At 45.8% G+C, this 21,164-nt stretch overlaps 1 long non-coding RNA gene across 1 annotated transcript in view; it reads right to left on the bottom strand.

Moving 5' to 3' along the window:
* Positions 1-932: 932 nt before the first annotated feature.
* The window catches only part of LOC128788936 (uncharacterized), a 32,922-nt gene continuing 12,690 nt past the window's right edge, over positions 933-21,164 (bottom strand). Inside the window, exons 2-3 of the long non-coding RNA XR_008431270.1 lie at positions 1,614-2,121; positions 933-1,221 (exon numbers count right to left, since the gene is read on the bottom strand). This is a non-coding gene — a long non-coding RNA (uncharacterized LOC128788936). The remainder of the gene's footprint in view (positions 1,222-1,613; positions 2,122-21,164) is intronic.

Here is a 21,164-nt window from a genome sequence, read left to right as displayed (position 1 = left end):
GAGGTCACCCAAACTGATGTAGTGCTGGGCAAGGATGGGCGAGCAAGCCGCATTCATCTTTGTTCCTCCAGTTGCAGGATTTTAATAATGCACAATGCAGGAAAGTGCTGCGTAGAGCAATTACTCATAAAGTCCATCCAACTCATGTGTGAATGAATTCCAAAATATTAAGTCTGGCCTATGCCCTTAAAAAAGAACACGTTGAATCCCATTTGGATCATTGATTTTAAGTGAGAGCTCAATATCAAAATGCTTTTGACATATTTGCCACCTCTGTAGATTGTAGAAGTTATTTGCTGTTGCTGCGTTTTTTATTTGGTCTCCTGACTCTGGAAGCAGAGTTGGCAGGTGTGATCTCAGAGAGGGGGGTCTCTCTGGTTAGCTGATGGCTGGTGGCTGGCTTACAGGATGACAAGGTAATGAGATGTGCTTGCAGAAAGTGTCAGGAGCCCCTGTGCCACAGCTAGCCTCTCTGGGGAAAGCACATGGACTGGGCAGGAGAAAGACAAGGATTTGCCAACTCCTGTCAGCTCCACCCCATTTCACATTACAGAGGTCAGCACACATGCTAGGAGGACATGTATGCAAGTTCATTATGGGACTTGGAATTGAAAGTTCCAAGGGGGGAAATATCTCACTGAATTGGATGGCTTTTGATCTCATTTTGGGTCCACACCATGCCACTAAAGAGAAACCAGTAAACTCTGTGAAAACTGTTCTGCAAAATTTTATAGTGCATTTTATGTCTTTTTTCATTTTTTAACAGGAGAACTCCACACCAGATGTGATTTCATCTTCTTGCTTTCCTTCCCTGCTGTTGACAGTGATTCAAATCCACTGAGGGCAGAAAAGCCACACAAGTACTTAGACGACAAAACATAAAGCTTAATACTTAGATAAAAACTTGCACAAAGATTAGGCAATTTCTTGTAATTAATACCAATCTATAAGTTTTATTGATGAACATTTCAGCCAAGAAATGCATTTTCTGTGTCTATAAAGTATTTTATAGAGTTATTTTCTCAAGTTTCTTCATAGTCTTATAATCATCAAAGCTTGATGTGTTTTTATCTCCATAACGTAACTGCCAGCTGGGATCAGGAAGAAATGTATCCGTGTGTCATACAGATATGTTCTACTTTCCCCAGTGCATTCCAGTGTGGATTTGTTGTTTTGGAGGTGGTTTTTTGTGTGTTCTGTGGCTTCATAAATAGGTCGCTGCTAAAGAAACAAGAAACAAGACCATTGGCAAATCCTGGGTCACAGTTTACGCACTCCTGTGCAACATGGGGATGTGGGGGCATTCTCACTGCAGGGGGGTTAGACTAGGTTTCCTTTAGAGGTCCCTTCCAACTCTAACTCTCCTATGATTCTATCCTGGCCTCTGGGTTAGTGACATCTTGGTCTTTCCAAATCCTGTCTATTTTGCTGAGGATTAGGATAACATGCTGGAAGTTTTTGCAGGGGTGTATTTTTGTGCCATGAAGTTGCTTCTCAGAGTCAAAAAGAAAGCCCGTGCTGGTGCAGGATTTGACTGCTGGTGATGAAGTATGATGCCATCTCAGAAACAGGGAAATTGAAGGAAGACATTCACACATGAGGTGTTGGCCCACCTGTCAGTTAGGCCACAGCTCTTCTGGAGAGGGGCAAGAAGGTGTTTATCTCCTTGAAGCCATGTGAAGACAGGGAGAAAGAGAGGACACACAGTGCTACAGAGACCAGCACCCTGTTTCAGATGGGACCGAAATGGGGATTGAAAAAGGGCCACCTGCTTGTTGGAGTTATGAGTCAATAAATCAGACATCAGGCAGAGAGATGCATTGCCTGCTATTTCTTGCAGGCCCCGGTGTGTGGCAAAGGAAGGAATGATGATTGTGATGGAGGATGCAATAGAGGCTCTGCCAGTCATGCTGGATGTCCTTTGCATAGGGTCACCATCCCAGGGCACAGACATGGAGCTGTAAATCCATGTGTCAATGCTGGAGCCAAGCCTGGCTGCCCAAGCTGACATGTAGTCCTGGCTATGAGGGTAGCAGGCTGTTCTGCAGGCACGTGGTGCAGGCAGGGGTCAGTGAGGGATGCACCTCTGTGACGTAGGTGAAAGGATGCTCTGAGGGATTCCTGCAGGGAAACAGAAGGGCAAAGCATGAAGAAGAGCCTTTCCCCACCCAAGTGGGGAGCTGCACATGGTGTGCAGTGTTGCACCCACCTAAAACTCCTTGTTGCCTTTCAGATGGAAATGAGCATTACTGAAATGCTTTGAAGATGCTGTGTCATAATTACCCCAACCCAAAATATACAGATGCTAAAGAACACTTTGTGATGAATAAATGATGTGACAAAAAGGAACAAGAGTGAGTATGCAAGTGCTTCCCCCCATCATATGCATGGGTTGAGCTCTTCCCTGTTGCTTCCTCACAACCTCTTTACCCTTTCTATTTTGTACTCGTACAAACATGCACCCTGTACTCTAATATAGCCTATAGCCTTGCTTTATAATCCTCTGTTATCACTTCAATTTCCAGCACTTGACCACAGCACACTGCACAGCCTGACCCACCTTTGAAATAACTCATTTGAGCTCTCTCTTTGAGGGGCTGACTCACAGCACCTCACAGCTTCTTGGTGCCTTTGTGTCTCTCTGCACCACAATGAAAGCAGGGCATGGCATCCAGTAGGCTCCCTCCCACGGGTGGGCTCCTTCCCACAGCCCCCAAATTCACAACGACTTCTGCTGCTGCTGTGTAAATGAAAACTGCAGGATCAGAGCCCTAAGGGCTAGAAAATATTGTAGTGTTAACATTTATTCAGTCTCCTTGGGCAACTCAGCTGGCTGGTCCTTAAGTAACAGCTGAGAAGGAGGCAGCAGGCAGGAGTGCTTGAGAAGAGAGAATGAGAGGCTGGCAGTGGGAAGGAGGGAACGGATGGGGCTCACAGCAGGAGCTCCTAATTCTAAACCCTGAGCAATATGTGCTGCTTGTCAGAGGCAAATAATAGACGAGGAGACAGTAGTGGTTTTCATTTAATAGGGAAACATAATTTCTGCAAAATACTGCCTGCAATATTTTGCCTCTATGCAGCATAAGTGCCATTTGTGGGAGAGCTCAAGTGTTTGTAAGTCATTGAGCAGGAATAAAACATCTCTCGTGTTTCTCCAAATGCCTGACTGCCTGGGGAACAGCCACTGGACTCACTGAGCCAAAGTCAATGGGAATTTGACACTGTGGATCTGCTTCCCCAGGGATACCAACACCCATTTTCCAGGCAGTGTTCTCTATTCCTAGCAGCTGGGCATGTGCTGTATGGCACCCGGAGCAGTGTGGTAGCACAGGGCAGTGCAGGACACCCAGCTTGTTAGCCCCCACCCAGAGCCAGGTTCCAGGGGCTCTGCTCACCCTGCCAACATCAGAGACAGGGCACAAGCAGCGCAAGTAAAAGGAGATTTGGACATCTCCCAACTCCCCATCTGATTTTCCCACTTGGATTGCAAACTCTTCAAGTAGGGGTCATCACTAGAACACAACCCAGAAATGTTTGGGTTTGGAGATAATCCGGTAATAACAAGAGATATTAGTTCTTCAGAAAATTTGTTACTGGATACTCATCTTCTTGGAGGATTCATTATTGATGGTCTCCACGTGACTTTTTTCAGCACTCTCTTTTAAGTTCAGTTACATGTTTCTTCATTTGTAGAGAAAGAGGAACTGAATGAATATGTCACCAGCTTGTCACTTTTTCATTCCTCTTTCTGCCACAGCCCTTCCTTTAATAGTCTGAACCAATTTTAGAGAAGTTTCTGATGTCATTGATGATCCATGGCCTCTGAGAACTGGAGAGCCAGCTACTAGTCAACGTGGGCTTGCTGTCACTACCCAGGAAAGAACAGTACCAACATAGGCAGTGCTGGAGGCAAAGCTGATGATGTGCTGTATGATCTCCAGCTGCTTCAAAAATTCCATTTTTAGTCCTTTTATTGATTACACTAACAGATCCTACCCCTGTTCAAGAGACATTTTAGGCTGAATTGAATGTAGCTATCAGATATAGAGATATCAAATATGTTACAAGAGAAAAACAATGAATCTTTACAGCGCTGGTGCCCCACAAAGACACAACTTGTGACCTACCTCAGTGCCCTTAACTCGTGCAGAACAGCACTGTGCTCGGCCCAAGCCCTCAGTCCAGGCATTGGCATACCTCATCCTCGTTGCAAGGAAGAATAAATGAGGGCTGGGCTCCCCCACAGCTGAGCAGTGGGTCCTCATTCTGGCTAAACATGTCATTGCATGAATAAAGAGGCAAATCTAGTTCAGCTCTGTCTCAACCTCACTGCTTCATTAGTGCCATGGCCCCTGCAGATGGAGCCTGGGAGAGGCAGATCCTGGCTGGACAGCAGGAGCTCCAGATGGCAGCTCTGCTTTGTGCCTATTTTGCCACAGTTGGAGCCAGAACTAATGAAGAAAAGCCACCCAAGGCCTTTCTGATTTTCCTTGAAGTCATTCCTGAACTTCCCCGGTTGGGCAAGAGCAGTAGGAGTGGGGAAGGACAAAAAAAAAAAACCAAAACAAATCTCTCCTCTGTCAGTGAGAGGGAGGAAAAAAGATGAGGGTGGAATCACAAGGGTGAAATTAGCACTCTGCCAAAAGCCAGTCAGGAGTCCTCCATGGATTTCAGAATATGACAGAGAGAGGAAAACCCAACACATTAAATCTAGCCACACTTGAAAACTATAGCACAAAATCATTTCTACTCAGATGCCAAACCTAAACTGTGGTGAGAGAGAGACTTTGTTTGGCTGGAGGTGGGGCTAGCAACACACTCGGTACCAGCTGCTGTGCAAATTGTGTTAGTGAATTCTGCTCAAAACACATATTGGGAGATATTGCTCAAGCCATATAACTGTAATTTCTTATTAATTCTGGACATAAAACTCACTCAATTAAGGTATTTCAATAATATTGCTTATTGCATCAGTTAGGAACAGCCAGAAGTAAAATCCCATCTTACTACAAAGAGCCTGTTTACAGCCTGGCATGCAGAAAAGGCCATTGGCAAGGTTATAGCTCAGAAACCCAGCAAAGTCACCTGGTGACTGCAAATGTCCCTAGGTGAGCCTTCATCCTTCAGGATCAATAGAAGCCTGGTGTAAATGGCTCTGCACTGCTAGCCCTCGAAGCACTGGAGAAGAAACTTTGATGTATGGAGGCTCTGGGCTTCTGGGTCTTCTGCTTGTAGGAGCAAGACAAGTAAAGCCATACTGGCCACTCTTGCTGGCTTTGGCTGATAGAGCAGCTGAGCATCTCAACACCACAGGGATGGCTCAGAGCAAATGTCCCTGTCAGGTTGGTGCATCAATGGCTGAGCAGCTCAGAGACATGAGGTCCTCAAACCCCTAATCTGAATGCTCCTTGGATGATGGGGTTAATTCAGCACACACACTGGCAACTTGTCAGAGCCAGGCTGGGTCCAGCCTTTGCAGGCTGTCCTGTGCCAGTGATGAGGATCTTCCACAGCAGAGGCAACTTTGACAAGGCAGTGGTGTATGTCACCATGATCACTGACCAGGTAGATGTTGCTCCATGCCTGGCGAGCAACAGGGGCCAAATTGCACACTAGGCAAATTCTCCAGAAAGAGAGTCCTATGGTTATGCTAAATGGAATCTTCCCACATCCAGCTGAGGCTTTTTGTTTAAAGTGTCCATATGCTTTGATTTGCAGGCAGCAGAAAGCTCTGCTTGAGATATATCAATCATAAATTAGAGCTCTTTATTTTATGCTCTACTTTTCTGATTTTATGACCATGAATGGTAACTTATGTCTGAAGAGATTTATTGCTTTGCTGTCATCTCCTGTCACAGTGCCACCCAGCACCCAATGCTGGCACTCAGAGGTGTGCTGAGGCATGCAACAGCACTGGGCAAAAACAGGCTGGGCTGGTTTTATTTCTGTGCTCATTATCATTTCAGATTTATAGGTGGCCCTCGTGTGATGAAGTCAGAGACAGGTTCAAGCAACATAAATTCAAATCCAAGCCATGCCTAATGTTTCCCGTGTTCTCTTCAGGAAGTTACATAAACTCCTAAGCTACAGAATGGAGATAAACTCTCCTAAAACTTTGCTGCCCCTAATACACTGTCTGGACGATGTGCTTAATCGAGTCCCTTTGGACTGTTAGCTGCTTCTGCAGAGGTGTTTGCACATCTGGCCCTGAATTTGGCTGAAAACTTGCTCTCCACATGTGATAAGTCCATGAATAGTGTTTACTCCTTCTGGCCTTCAGTAAGGTGAGAGGATCCACAAAAAGCCTCTGCAGGGCTCAGGATGCAACAGCCCCTCTGCCAAACAGGAAACAGCAGCCAGGCACCACAGGCAACAGCTCAGTACAACAGACAAGCCAATGAGTGCATTACCAATAAAACTATGCTTTGGTGTAGCTGGAGAGAAAATGGATTGATGCTGGGCCTAGACTGCTGTGAGATGACAAGAAGATCCTGTTGGGAATTTGCTATTCCTTAGATCCATGTTCCTGCCCTCATATATCCCCAGTGCTGTTCAAAAACATTGCTGGAGGGGGATCTGCAGCTTGTGCCCATCAACTGTCAGCAAATCACGGCAGTAACTGTGCTGAGGAGTCTGGGGTAGCTTGTGCCAGCTAAAACTTTGTTGTCCTGGCAAAAGCCATGTCAGGCAGTCAGGACATCCTACCCCAATAACAGAAGTGGCAAGGCTGTGCTCTCATAACAGAGAGCAGATGACAGCTCAGGAATATTTTATTTGTTTTAATTTGTGGTATACAAATTCAGATGCTGCAGCAGATGTTCTGTAGTCATTAGTCAGAATATGTTTTCTGAATGTCACTTTAGTGATCTTTCCTGCTTTTTTTTTTTTGTCAGGTTGGTGATCCTCTGCATTACATTTCTTTTTAGTGCTTCTTTGTTATTTAGTGGCAAAATAGCCCACAAAACAAGCATTTATTCTTCTAGAGGTTAGTGTGATCTGAATATCATCTGGCCTATTTTATGTTTTTTGTGAAAATATCCACAACCTTCTGCAAACCTGATGTGGACAGATTTCTGACAGTCATCTAGCTATGCAAAAAAATCTTAAATTATTCAGTTTGGGGAATTTCTACCAGAAAGATGACACGGAGTGATGCACTTCACTCAAGTGTCCTTGAAAATACTTCTTATCACATCCCTTTCATGTCAAGAAAGTGCTGCAAGCACTGATGGAAAAAATTCAGTATTCAATGTGCTTTCTGAGAGCTTTCCAGCAAACATACAGGAGTGCAGCAAAAGCCTCTATTTTAATTTTAATATTTGCCTACAAGTCCTCATCAGAAATCCAGATGTGCTGGAACTAGCAAGCTCCAGAAGGGCTGTGGCCAGCTAGCAAAGGGGCAAACATTCCCCAGTGAAAAAAAAAAAACAAAAAAAAACCCAAACAAAACAGTTTTCAAAACTGTTTGCAAAAAACACAGTAGCCCCTTTAGCTGGTCAAAAAGCCAGGAAAAGGGCTGGATGCTTTCCCCAGTCTTTCCCCTGGGAAATCCAAGAATCAAGGGCTGGGGCATATGTGCAACATCTCCATGCGTTATGAGCTTGTGGTCATGTGGGGAAAACTTCCATCCAAAGATGAGTGGGATCTTCCTCTGTAGCTCAGTGGGGATGCTGCAAAGGTCCTCTGTGAATGTGTTTGAGGATTTGGTTGCTTCAGCCTCTGCTCATTATGACCATTTTCAGGGTTGCTTCTTCCAACAGGCTGTTTTCCTTCCTTCTGTGATTCAGGCTTCATTTTGTGTCATTTCTGAGACTCACCTGAGCAAGAGAAATGTAAAAATCTTCTTTGTCTAGAAAATTATTTTAATTAGCAGTAATTTGCTAAAGAATTCTCATGTGAACAATGAGAAAGATTAACATTACACACTGAAAATACATCCAAGTGACAAATATGTTTCTTTTACAAGACAACATTTGACTCACTTCAATTTCAGTGGGTACTGGGAGATTAGTCTCTAGTAAATATGGTCCTGATCCAAAGCTGTCTTGCTGAAGGGGGCAACTGTTCATCCAAGTGAAATGTTGATTCCTCTAACAAATGCTAAGCTCACCTGAAATCTCAATTATCTGAACTGATTTCTACAGCAAAGTTAGTGTGACAAAGGTATGATGCATCCAGACTGAGGGACTAGATGTCCCATCTAGTTTCCATACTAGATGTCTCTGATGCCAAGCCACCACACACTGGCTCTGCATAAAGCTAAAATGTGGGCATTTTCATCCTATTTTCTGTGGCAATGATCGAAAAACTTGAAGAATTTTCTGAGAATACTGCTTATAATGAGGGAAGCACAGGGTCAAAAGCAGAGGTTGATGATTTTGATCAGCTATTTGCATGGGGTTTGTTTTCTGTAGATCAAAGCAGGGACTCAGGTGGTGTGCACAACAATGTGCATATTTTAATGTGTGCTCTCATATATATAACCTATGGAGGAGTTTGGTTGCCTGTGTGAACAATTAGTTGGGGAGGGGTTAGGAGGGGTAGCAGCAGACTGCAGAGCAGCTTCAAACAACAGTTTGTACATGAGAGAAGGAGCTGCTGTGTCTCTCGAAGACAGGGAGGCCCTGCAGAGAGACCTTCACAAATCAGAAGGCTGGGCAATTACCAGACACATGAAGTTCAACACGGAAAAGTGCCAAATTCTGCACCTGGGACAGGACAAGCCTGGATGTAAACACAGACTGGGGAGTGAGATGCTGGAGAACAGTGCCATGGAAAGTGCCATGGAAAGGGGTCCTGGTCAATGGAAAGTTGAACATGAGTCAGCAGTGCCCTGGCAGCCAGGAGGGCCAACCCTGTCCTGGGGGACATCAGACACAGCATCGCCAGCTGGGCAAGGGAGGGGATTGTCCTGCTCTGCTCTGCACTGAGGCTGCCTCACCTTGAATATTGTGTGAAGTTTTGGTCACTGCCATATAAGAAAGATGTTAACGTATTAGAGAGTGCCCAAAGGAGGACAAGGATGGTGAAGAGCTTTGAGGTGAAGCTGTGTGAGGAGTGGCTGAGCAAGCAACCTTGTTCAACCTGGAGGAGACTGAGGGGAGACCACATTGCAGTCTACTACTTCTTTGTGAGAGGAAGAGGAGGGGCTCCTCTCCTCTCTTCTCTGTGGTGACCAGTGACAGGACCTGAGGGAATGGCCTGAAGTTGTGTCAGGGGAGGTAGGGAAAGTTAAGGAAAGTTAGGTTTAGGTTAGGTTAGGTTAGGTTAGGTATTAGGGAAAGATTCTTCACCCAGAGGGTGATTGGGCACTGGAATAGGCTCCTCAGGGAAGTGGTTACAGCACCAAGCCTGTCTGAGTTCAAAAAGTTTTGGACAACACTCTTGGGCACATGGTGTCAATCTTGATGATGGTCATGTCCAGGGCCAGGAGCTGGACTCAAGGATCCTTGTGGGTCCCTTCTAATTCAGCATATTCTGTGATTCTGTGAATATCTGCTTGTCAGTAATTGAAGTCAAGGAGAACAAAATGCCACTGTCCTGAGTGAGGATATCCCAGTTGTTCAGGCTTAACACTGCTTAGTTCAGGTCAGGACTGGAATCATCATTATGGACAAAAATAAACCCCAATTGTTGTTGGAAGCTTTCAGAACAAAAGCAGGCTCAGAGTACAGCCAGTACCCTTCTTCTTGGCTGTGTCTCCCCCAAGACACAGTTGGAAAGGCACAAAAAACCTGAGATTTTATTTTTTTAATTAGTCACAATGTTGTTTGCCCTCCATTTCACTTGTCCTCTCTGGAGCACTTGTTGGTGCCCACCATTTTTTGTTCACTACTATATTTCTATGAAGAAGGACACAATGCTAAGAAGGTTGTTGCCACTGCCATGGTCTAAGGTCAGAGGAGAAGCAAGATTTGCAAGGAGTCATGTCTTTTAGACCAAACAATACACTCAGAAAAAAATGGAGACACCCAAATGCCCCAAAACTTGCCTGCTTTTTTCTCCTGCCTGTGTCTGATGGTCTAATAAAAGCTATGAGTTCTTCTGACAGAGCCTGTCTCCTGATGCCTAGGGATGTTCACTTTGCTCTAACACTTTTGGTGAGCATAGAGATTGCAGGGTACTTTGTCCCTGCATTCAGGAGTCCCATGAGAGCGTTCTCATGTCCTTTGGTGGGTGCAGACCAAGAATTCCCAAGCAGGAGAGACCTCCCTGTTGTGCAAAGCAGTCTTTTGCACAGTCAGACACCGCGGGCACTGATCCACCTGGTCAGCTAATTGTCTCCAAATGCCTTCCAGCATGTATAGACAAACTCCAGAGCAAGGAAGCACTGTATATATTTTGTCATGTGCTGTGAGAAACACACAACCAGCCAGCTGCCTTTGTCCCCACCAGCCAGCCACACCAGCTAATATCTCTAAGCTGAGCCTGTTTCGCCCTTGATGGTATTTAATAAGTGATCTCGCTCCCTGTCCTTAACTCATGAACCTTTCATTAAACTTTCTCCTCTCTGTCCAGCTGCAGAGGGGAGTGAGAGAGAAGCTTTCATGTGTGCCTGGATCTGGCCAGCATCAAACCACAACAGTCAAGTCCCAGGCATGAGAATTGCACTGTTGGCTGGAAGAACCCTCAGTGCACAGGCTAGTTTAAGTGCAGAGGACCAGGCCTGCAGGGAGCTGTGGTTTTTTTCCATCCCAAGGCTATCCTGATTTGGGCTGTGCAGGCCAAACTGGACCCTGGTGAACATGGACCAGGGTTTCCTTGGCCAGGTGCTCCTCACCCTGAAGCCCCTGGGAAGCTTGCTGCGCTGGGGAGAGGGACCACCAGCAGGAGCAGCTAGATGCAGGGGACATGAGGGATGAGACAGTATCCTGCTTTGCACTTTTGGAGTCCCTGCAAGCCTGGGCTCTGCAACTGGGTTCTGAGTATTGAGGAAAGAGTAATTTCTCCTTCTGCCCTAAGGAGAGGGCAGAATGGTTTCAGGTCCCTGCTGGCACTGCTATACACCTTGGAGCAGCCACAGCTGAAAAATGCTTGTTTCCTTGAGCAAGGATTAAATAACCCACCAGAATAAGATTGCTGTGGTTTCTGACTTATTTCAATTTTGCAAAAAATATCAAAAGAGGGTAAAACCAGGGAAAGAGTTCACTTCCTCTTATATTCAGATTGTTCTTTGGAAGCAGTGGCTGCAATGACCACTTGTCCCTGAGCTCCCTTCCCTCTCTCTGTGTCCTGGCTGAACAGGGCTGGACATGGAGAGCAAGGCAGTTCCTTTTGCGTGCTCAATTTTTACAACCACACATAAGCAGTTTTCTTTCACCTGTGGTCACATGTAGCATCAGTCCGTTTTAGGACTGAGCTGGTATTTTATCAAAATTATGCAAATTGATGCCTCTCCTCCCCCAAGTCGTTTGAACTCTGGAAACTCATTTGGTTACTTCTTTTAATGCATGATGTCTGCTTCAGTTCTGAATCCCAATAAAGATGAGGAAACTGCAGAGGTCTGGTAGGCAGAAAGAATTGAATTTATCTGTTTTCCAACCTGACAGGGAAAGGCCAGTATAAGCAATCTTGGACAAGACATACTCCAAGGACAAGGACAAGAGCTGGCAGAGACAGTGGGTGGCCTTGGCAAACCACCCTGCAGTGAAACCCAAGAGAAACCACAGCTCTGCTTTCACTTCAGGACTGTTCAACCTTCAACCTTGGCTGAGGGGAGAGCCCAGAAACACTCTATATACCCCCACACTCCCCTCCTCGTGGTCTGTTTTTTTCTTTCCATGTGCTAAAGTGAAACAGGCAGCCAGCAACTCCCAGGGCCTTTCCTCTTACAGCCAGGGGATATTTTTGGAGGTGGATTAAGTGGACTTGTTTGGTGGGCTTTTGCTTGTCTTGCACTGGATCAGATACCAGTGGCTCATCTTCCCAGGAGCAGAGAGCCTGGCAGGGAGTGTGCTGATAGACATGGCTTAGCTGGCTTCCCTCTCCTTGGGCAAATTGCCTCTCTGCATAATGCCATATCCTTGGGGCTGGCATGTGCCAGGTAATCCATACTGCAGGATGACTCTGCTCCAGAGGTCCTGAGAGCAACACTAAAATCATCAGCACTTGGGCAGTCAGTCAGGAGATGCAGCAGTCTCAGTAACCTCCAATCCCAGCCAGGAGATGTCCTGAAGGAACCTAACCTCCAGATACCTTTAATTTTAGTCTGCACTGAGCTTCAGAAGGGTAAAATGAGAATCACTGTGGGTGACTCACCACTTCAAGAGCATGACAGACAGTACCTGTGGCCACTGCCCTTTGCTGTGGATGGTGCTGCGTAGTGTCTGGGGTGGACCTGAAGCCCCCCGGTCCTAGCCAAGGACCATGAGCCATGCCAGCCACAACACCACGAGCCCCTGGAGCAGCCACTCAAGGTAAAGGGGCTGCATGCTGCAGGAGGTGATTGCTCCCCCTGATAGCAAGGACCCACAGCAGCCAAGGGCACACAGACAGGGAGCAGCATAAGAGCTGAGACTGGGCAGACACCCCTGTAGGGTCTGATGCTGCATCAACACCATCAGAGCACATCACAGGCTATGATGCCAAAGAATAAGCATAACAAGGCTGGTGTGACATTCCCATTTACAAGTTCTGGAGGACACACACATTTTGATAGTGGAGGCCTTGTGTGGCACTAACAGCATGGGCAGCTGCTTTTGGCTGATATGGTTGGGACTAAAGGTAAACTGATGTCCTGTGGGCTCTTCTTTCCAGCAAATAACAAGGGTATTCAAGATGATTTTTAAGCATTTGGGCAGCAGCAATAGCACAAGAGTAATTCTTTAGAGATAAGGGAGAGAAAGAAACAAAGAAAAATTGGCAATGGCAAACACCATTGGGAGGGCATCTTGTCAAAACAAAGCAAGAGGCAGCTGGGGCTCAGGACAGATGGGCTGCTTTTGCTCAGCTATGATTTTGTTGTTTACACAGCCTCTGAAGCCAGCCTAGGTCACTGATCTCAGCTGTCAAGGACCACGAGCCCTTACTCAGAGGAGTTCAGAGGAGACTGCTCTCAGGCCAGCACAGACACACTTCCACAACATGAGGCAGACAGAGATTTGGTGTTAGGTGCTATTTCTTCTAGACCAAGCCTTCCAAGGGCTGAGCTGCCAAGTACCAGTACCCCCATTTAGACACTCCACCTTTATCCCTCGTGCAGTTTCTCAGGGACCAGGTTGATAGCTCTCGAGGTTAGAGTCAAAGCTGCTGCGAAACTCCCACTCACCAAGCGTGAGTCAGCAATGCTGAGGCTTTGCTGGGGCTTCACAACAGCCACGGTGCAGTGATATCACTTACTAACTGAGCAGAAAGTGAATTAAGGAGTCTGTGTGAGCCAAACCTCCTTTGGTCACCTGTGTGTCCTCACCTACAGAAGATGCAAAGTGAAAACTTCCCATGCAGCAGACCTCCCAAATCACTTTCCCAATGCCAGTTTCTAGTCTCCAACTGACCAACTGGAAATGAGAGATTAACAGTATTCAAATGTCTGTGTAGTACTCCTCACAACACCATGGCACTCCTGCTGTTTGTTTACAGTCCAAAATGAGCCACTAACCTAGCACAGGTCTCCAGATGCCTGTGTGGCCCTTGCTGAATATTTTCCTGTGCTGATCATCCATCTTTGCATCCCTACCTCAGCCCACCATGGACCAGCCTTCTCCCCAAACCTGACTCTGTGCAGCTGGCGAGCTGCTCATTGAGACTGAGGGCATTGACCTGCATAGCCAGTTTAGCTGCTATTACACATAAGTGTATGTACACATACCTGTATCTGTGCACATGTATGCATACGTATACACAGGGGCACACGTGCACTCCTCCTGTGTATGGTCCAGAGTGGGCAGAGAACCTTGTGCCCAGAGGCAGAAGGCTTTGTGCACACACACTGCTTGCACAGGACCTGTCAGACCCTGATGGGTGCCAAGCCTTTCCTGTGCAAATATGGTGCTCCAGAGGTGCAGAAACAGGGAGAGCTGCACCACCAAGCCATGAGAGAACTGCACCCCCACAAGGTCCTCCTCCATTGCCTTGGGCAAACACATCTGAGTTTGGGTGCAGCATCCCTGGGACAGAAGGTGACATGCCTTTTGTGCCCCATGGCCAAAGCATATGTGTTCTCTGGCTAATTTAGCAGTGCCCACTCAAATCAGGACTGCTCCCCCAACGTGGGCTGCTCAGGCCTGCTGAGTGTCCCAGGATGACCGTGCTGCCCATGAGCAAGGCTGAGCTGGCAGGGGTGGCGCTGGCTGCCTGCCGGAGCACAGCATGTCCTGCCCCCTGCCAGGCCCGCAGCTCCCTCTGGCAGCCAATTCTCCAACAAAGCTGCGGTGACACAGCAGAAAGAGCAGTGTTCACTCACAGAATCATTGCACGGCTCGAGCTGGAAGGGACCTTAAAGATCATCTCGTGCCATGCCACTGCTATGAGCAGGAACACCTTGCACTAGACCAGGTTGCTCAAAAACCCCATCCAGCCTGGCCTTGAGCACTTTCAGATGATCTCCTTCCCCTTCTCGAAGGCAGAAGCAAGGGCCAAGCTGGATGTTCAACTGTGTGACCAGACACCCCAGTGCCATGCATGGGCACCATGCAGGCAGGACTGGGAGGCAGAGGTCTCCTGGAGCCTGCCTGAAACACTCCAGCGTTTAGGTCAATTCTAGGGGAGGTGAACCAACCAGGAGCTCATTCGGATCAGGCACCCACGAGCTGTGCAGCAATTTCTGCCTGAGCACTAATGCTTGTGCTACACTGTGGCCTGAATTAGCAGGGGAAAGGAACTCTGCATAGTACATTGAAGCAATCCCACAAATTCACATTTCAGTGAATTAACCTGTGTTCTTCAGAAACTGTCTCAGGGACAAGATGCTTTTATTATGTGCAGATGGGTACAGGTGTTAAAACTGACACAAGTACAGGGTAGGACAGGTCTGTACCCATGCACAAAGAACAGGAAAATTTGCTGCAAAAGACTGCTGTGGGAGATTTCCCTTGCAGTTGTCCTTCCCAGGTGTAAATGACAAGATTTACTCAAACCCAGCAGAATCAGGTTTCTCGGTACTTGCAGCAGCCTTCCTGTGGAGGCCTGGTGCAAGAGGTGCAGATGGGCGGCCTCCCCCAACCCATCTGCACCTGAATTCCTCCTTTGAGACCAAAGCTGTTGCTTTGCAAAGTGTGGAAACACCACAGGAGGAGACAACAGTGAGCAAGCAGCCTGTTCCAAGAATTGGGCAGCGGGCCCTGACCAGCCTGTGGTACTCTGGGCATGGAACCCTTTGCAAATGTGGAGGCAAGCGCTGTCTGGGTAATGTACAGTCATCCTGGGTTTGTTACAACCAAAACATGCCAGCAGGCAAGCTGTAACTGAATGGATTTACCCCATCTGAGGTAAGCGAGTTGCTCTCTCCTGGGACCACCCCTGCATGGACTTTGCACATGCACTCCTCTGGGGTCAGCTCCCCAAAGTTTTATTCCAGATTCAGTTTCATGGGAGGAAAAAATTGTTGCAACAGATGAGCTGACAGTGCATAGTATCTGCTTGTCATCTCAGGGATGGGTGAGGGAAGGAGAGAGGAAGAGTTGTAGGTGCACAAGGCAGAAAAAAGGGAAAGAGAAAAAAACAAAAGTAGCCAAGATGAAAACAAAATAAATCCAAAAATTCCCAACCAACCCCCCCAGAATTAAGCCAGTCAATCGGCCTCTCTTTGAAGCCAGTAATTCCTCTCTTTCACAGCTGATTTCTCATTTGCTTGATGCCAATTGCTCAGGCAGGAATTACCTAATTATAGGTTGAGTTTTCCTGGAGTTTGCCTTACTACTGAACTGTGCATGATTCCCTGGCAGCATCTGTGCCAGCAGCTACTGTCGGCAGTCTTTGTATCTGGTGAGAATGCTGCCTCTCCACAGGAGAGGTATGAGAAGGTTGCTCCCACTTTTCAGGAAGATTTTTGGTTGCAGGCCACACATGGCTGATAGCTCATGATTCCTGCCATTGTCTTACAGTCAGGAGAAAATGAATATTGATACTGACTTCTTTCACTTTGTTTTCTTAATTATTTTCTATTTACTTAACATGGGCAACAGTGTTCATCCTATAACACTTATTAAAGGCAAGGGAGAAAAAGCATGATAATGAATCATTCATGCAGAGCAAATTTTACAGGAAGGTTTATTTGTTGAGAAAAGGATTAAATTAAAACCTGAAGGGAAAAAGCCAAAATTAAGAAAAAAAACAGGGGTAGGCTGGGAAGGGGTAGTCAGAAGACAGAAAACTGGGTGGGAAGGTGAGGCACAGCAAGGCATCTGTTGTCAGCCATCAAAGATAAATTGGATTACATCACTGGATTACATTGATTACATCATTCACACATACCTGAGGAGGTTGCTGCTGCTTAATCCATGGCTTCACCAGAAGAAAGGCTGGAGATTTCAGCAGCAACCCTATCCTTGTGCTTTTCTAATGCCAAGGGTTGCTGTGGCATAGAAACAAGCCAAACACCATCACACCAGCTGCTTTCTCACCAGTCCAGAGGGTGAAGCACAGAGGAAAGCAGCTTCAGTATTTGGCAGGAGCAAGCAGTGCCAGCAGGGGTAGGTGGCCAGATTGCCAGCCTAACTCCTCCTTTCAGGCCCAGCTCCTGATGGCAGCTGAACCTAGGTGAGGTTTTCATCCTGCACTACTTCACTCAGTGGATTTACAGAAACAGGATTATTACCAGAGTAGTGCACAAGTATTGTAAAGATTTTTTTCCTAACAAGTTAAAAAAAAGAAATGTGAAAACATGGCTTTAGCTTTCCAAAATTAAAGCTGCTGTCCTGGGTACACCAAGGACAAACCCACACTTTTTGGGTGGGAAAAGGTGCTCTTTTCGTTTGTATTAGCATAACAGGAGCTGGCAGATCAAGATACAATAAACAAACAAATATATTTTCATATGTTTGTGGTTTGGATCTCATCAGGAACATACCTCTTTTTACAGTGAAGAAAAGGCCAGAGAGAAATATTTACAGCAATAACTTGTTTTATATGCTTGGACTGGGTAAAGAAAGGCCTAGTCTGTACCCTACTGTTCAGTAGCAGCTCATTTCTAGGTCTCTGACTCATTTGGAGCACAGCAGCCATGTACACTGTTTACTGAACTGTGGCAAAAGTGTGTGCAGTGCTTATAGATAATGCCTGATGCTTTGTAGTGTAGCAGGCAGCAAATGCCTGCTGTGGGTGATTTATACCTGAAGCAAAGCAGAGGTACAAAATAAAACTCAAAGTTGCAAGGACTTGGGCTACTTCTGTAAGGGAAGAGAAGGCAGCAAACACATGAATTCCTCCTATCCACAGGCACTGGAGGTACAGCTGGACCAATTTCTTTTCCAGAAGCATGACTGGGCAGGCATAAATAGCAGGTTGTGCTCACAGAAATCAGCTGGGGAGAACAAACCAAAGTAGTATCAGGGAAAGGGCCAGTTCTGAGGATACAACATGCAATACTTCAAGATGGTTAGTAAGAGTGCTTTGGTTGCGTAATTCACGTTACCTCTGTTGAGAAGGACAGCAATTCCTGCTCAAGACAGCATGTTACTTTATGACAGTGCAGCAAAAACATGCCTTCAGTATGAGTTTCAAAACCTGGAGATATGCCAGTCATTTAAGGGCTATTTGATCCCATAGCTTACCCAATAATGTCTGGACATTTGAGGCTGGCTGCTCGTTTGCTGGCACTGTGGGAGTACTATACAGACAGCAAGATGTTAAGGTCATTGCTGCACTTGAGTGCCACATGCCACGGTGGTATCCATTCACAGGGGTTTGGAGTGTGCTTTGCCATCCTTGCTCAGAGCCATTGCCATCCCTCACCTCAATGGCCCGGAGCCCCTGCAGCTTCACAAGTGCACCTTCCTCTGCCGATAACACGGGACACAGCCTTCCTGGGAGCACTGCTCTGCTCTGCTTTCACGCCTGCTCAGGGCATCGAGCCTAAATTGCTCCCTTTCAAATGAGTCCTGAGGAACTGGGGCCCCTGCAACCCAGTCCTGAGATCTATTTTAAAAGAAAACCCAGCAAAAATTATCAACTAAGAAATACCATAGTCTTGATGGGTTGCTTGTAGTCACAGCGTACCACCTCTCAGGATGGGCTGGCACGGATTTAAAACACTGACAATTAAACACAATCCATGGCTTTTGGTAGGACTTTTCAAAAGTATTTTTGAGCAAAGCCTTGTGACAGAACACAGCTTCATTTTCAACAACTTCTAATACTTTGGGGATTTAATTAATTCTTTTTCAGCCTTTTAAAATATGGGTTTCAGCTTATTTCTTAGCTAATATTCAATGTTTTCATTACTGTTAACTAAATCCAGGGAGCTTTTGGAGTTTTAGTCTGAATTAAGTCTTTATTCCTCATTGTTTTAAATGCATGGAAGTCAAGCAAGTTGTTTTGTTTGATATTCTCCATGCCACGGTGAATTCTGTGCTGGTAGGACTGTAAATGGGCCATGTTGTTCATGAATTACTAATCCCTGTCACTCACATTTTCTGGGGAACACATGCTATATTTAGTCTTCATATTTGGAAAAATAAAGCTGGAGAACTCTGAGGCTTTTTTTCTCATTAGGAGTCTTTAGAATATTCCCTAAAAATGATAATTCAAGTCAGATAATTCAGTCACCAAGTGTTCTCCATTAACCATGGTGGCAATTAGGCCCTTGAATTGAGAGGCTAATTAAGATAATTATATCTAAAGCCTGAAAGGAAACTATACAGACATTTCTTAAAATCTCATTTGTCCTTATGTAAATCTGGACCAACTCCACTGTCATTTTCTGGATTTACACCCAAGTAATTGAAAGCTCTATGGAGCTCTTCTAAGCTCTCAATATCAGCAAAAGGCATTGAAGTTAAACAATTAATAGTCAGGCTGTGTTTTTCTCTGTAACTTCTAGATGAACTTAATATCACAATGCTCTTCTTTCCAAAGGTATTTTGCCATTCTGATGGATTACTTATTGAGGAAAAAAACAAACCAAAACCCATGATGTATTTAGAGGGCTGTCACCAATTTAAATAGCTGCCAACTTTTACAACATTAGCAAATGAAGAGAGTTCCAGTGTCAATGTCAATGAAAAGTTACAGCATCAACTACTGTCTCCTCCAGGGGTGATGTTATTTTTGATGTGTTTTTCCTGTGGAAGGAACTTTCTCCTCTGCTGTTTCTTGTGACTGCTAACTGCACACTTAGTGCAGAGACCACCACTTAGTAAAAAACACTAAGCGAATGCTGTATATGAACCAAGTAGAAAAGTGGATAAAGTGAGTGAAGAACACCATTTAATCATACACAGTTATGAATTTTAGCAGTGTGCATTCATGTGCAGTCATGCCATGCAGTCATTAGGAAGGCGAGCCTTTCTTGGCCTATATTTAGTAGGAGGGCTGGGCAGATTTCTGACCACATGACACCCCCAGCCCATCCCACCAGCGATATCAGCTGTAGACAGAGCTGTGCCAGTTTGTCCTACACAGAGCAAATGTGAACTGAAAGGCAGCCTGCTAGACAGCTATTAAACACCAAGACCTGCCATGTGCTTATCTCTTATATCCAAAACCTGTCATGAGAAACAGGGAGAGTTCACAGCTCTCTCTGACCCATCTCACCTAAGACAATTCCAGGAGGCACATACCCTCACATCTAAATTGTGCAGACAGGCAGACATTAAAAAAGCTGAAGATCCAAACCCTGTCCATCACCAAAACTACCATGTTATTCCATACTTTGGATTTGGTTTTTCCTTTCAACCTTAAAGAACTGGAGGAACCAAGAGCAGGAAGCAGCTTGGAGGAGACTGGATGCTTCAGTTGCATACAGTTTACAAAAACACATTAACAGAAAAGAAAGAAGGGGATGATGGAAAGAAGGGCACTGTAAGATAACAGCAGGACTACCAGCTCAGCCCAAGGGGCTCTCCAGTCTTTTAACCTGCTGGCTGACATCTACCAAGCAAATGCTATTTAAGCTTCTTGGGATTCCTGGTTCTTCCATCATCATTTCAAGACCAACAATGGAGGGAGCATGCATAACCTTTACCTGTTTTCACAGGCAGTGTCTGGGATAGGAGGAAGGCCTCCAGGGAAAGAGAAAAGAAAAAGGCTTCCTTTCATCTGGGTCAAAAAAGAGATAGAGGGGAGCCAGGTTCATTTAGTAGAAAAGTACCTAAACTGCTTTTGCATATGGCTCTGAAGAGTATCCAGGATACCTGAAGCAGATGTGGCATCTGAGGCCAACAGTTGTTCTCATTACTGATACAAAGTGTTGTTTCTTTTTTAAAAATTCTCCTCTTTAGAAGATTTTCTAGTGCCACACACAGCAGAGAAAGACTGCCAACCTCGGCATAGGAGACTGCCGCATCTCAGGGAATGTTAGCTTGCGTCTGGAAGATGGCCAGTTCTGTCTCCTGCAATTCTGGCACCTCAGCAGGAACTGAGAATCATTGCCTTGCAGACAGCAGATATAAACATGCAGGATGCTCTCAATGAAACTGGAGACAAATGCAAATAGGGCCCCTCCATCCAATCCCTGACTCCCGTTCCTGTTTCACAGCACTTGCACTCTGAATTCAAATTTAGGGAGTTCATGCAAGCATTCCATCTCTGGAGTTCAGTATCAGCTATTCGCAAATGTCCCTTATCTTATAAACCTAAAACCTTCAAGCTGCCATCCTGTGTGAACCCAGGTTCTATAGAGTATCTTGAATTTAGGAAACAGAAGAGGTCTCCATTTCACCAAATGCAAAGGGAGTTCAAGGTCCAGGACTGTACACTCTGGGGTTTTTTTCCATTTGTACTTGGAAATTCTATTTTCATATATTAGGGTAAATCACTGCAAGTGACTTCTTTCAGCAGCAGTAAGGCAAGGCAGCTTTCCATGGCCCAGGGCATTAAACCAGTCTGCCCCTCTGTGGCACAGCAAAGCCAAAAAAAACCTTCCCCGCTTTCCCATTTCCATCAGTATTCTGACATTTATTGTCACCTGTGCATTGGTGGGATTTGGCTTCTCCAGTCAATTTCCTTTGCAGCAGCAGTCAGATTTTAATCAAAATCTGTTGCTTGTTTTATGAGCAACAATAGACATC

This window comes from Vidua chalybeata, chromosome 5 (assembly GCF_026979565.1).
Source record: "Vidua chalybeata isolate OUT-0048 chromosome 5, bVidCha1 merged haplotype, whole genome shotgun sequence".
Taxonomy (NCBI): domain Eukaryota; kingdom Metazoa; phylum Chordata; class Aves; order Passeriformes; family Viduidae; genus Vidua; species Vidua chalybeata.
Note: the sequence above shows the minus strand (reverse complement) of the source record. Positions and strands in the feature narration are given on the sequence as shown.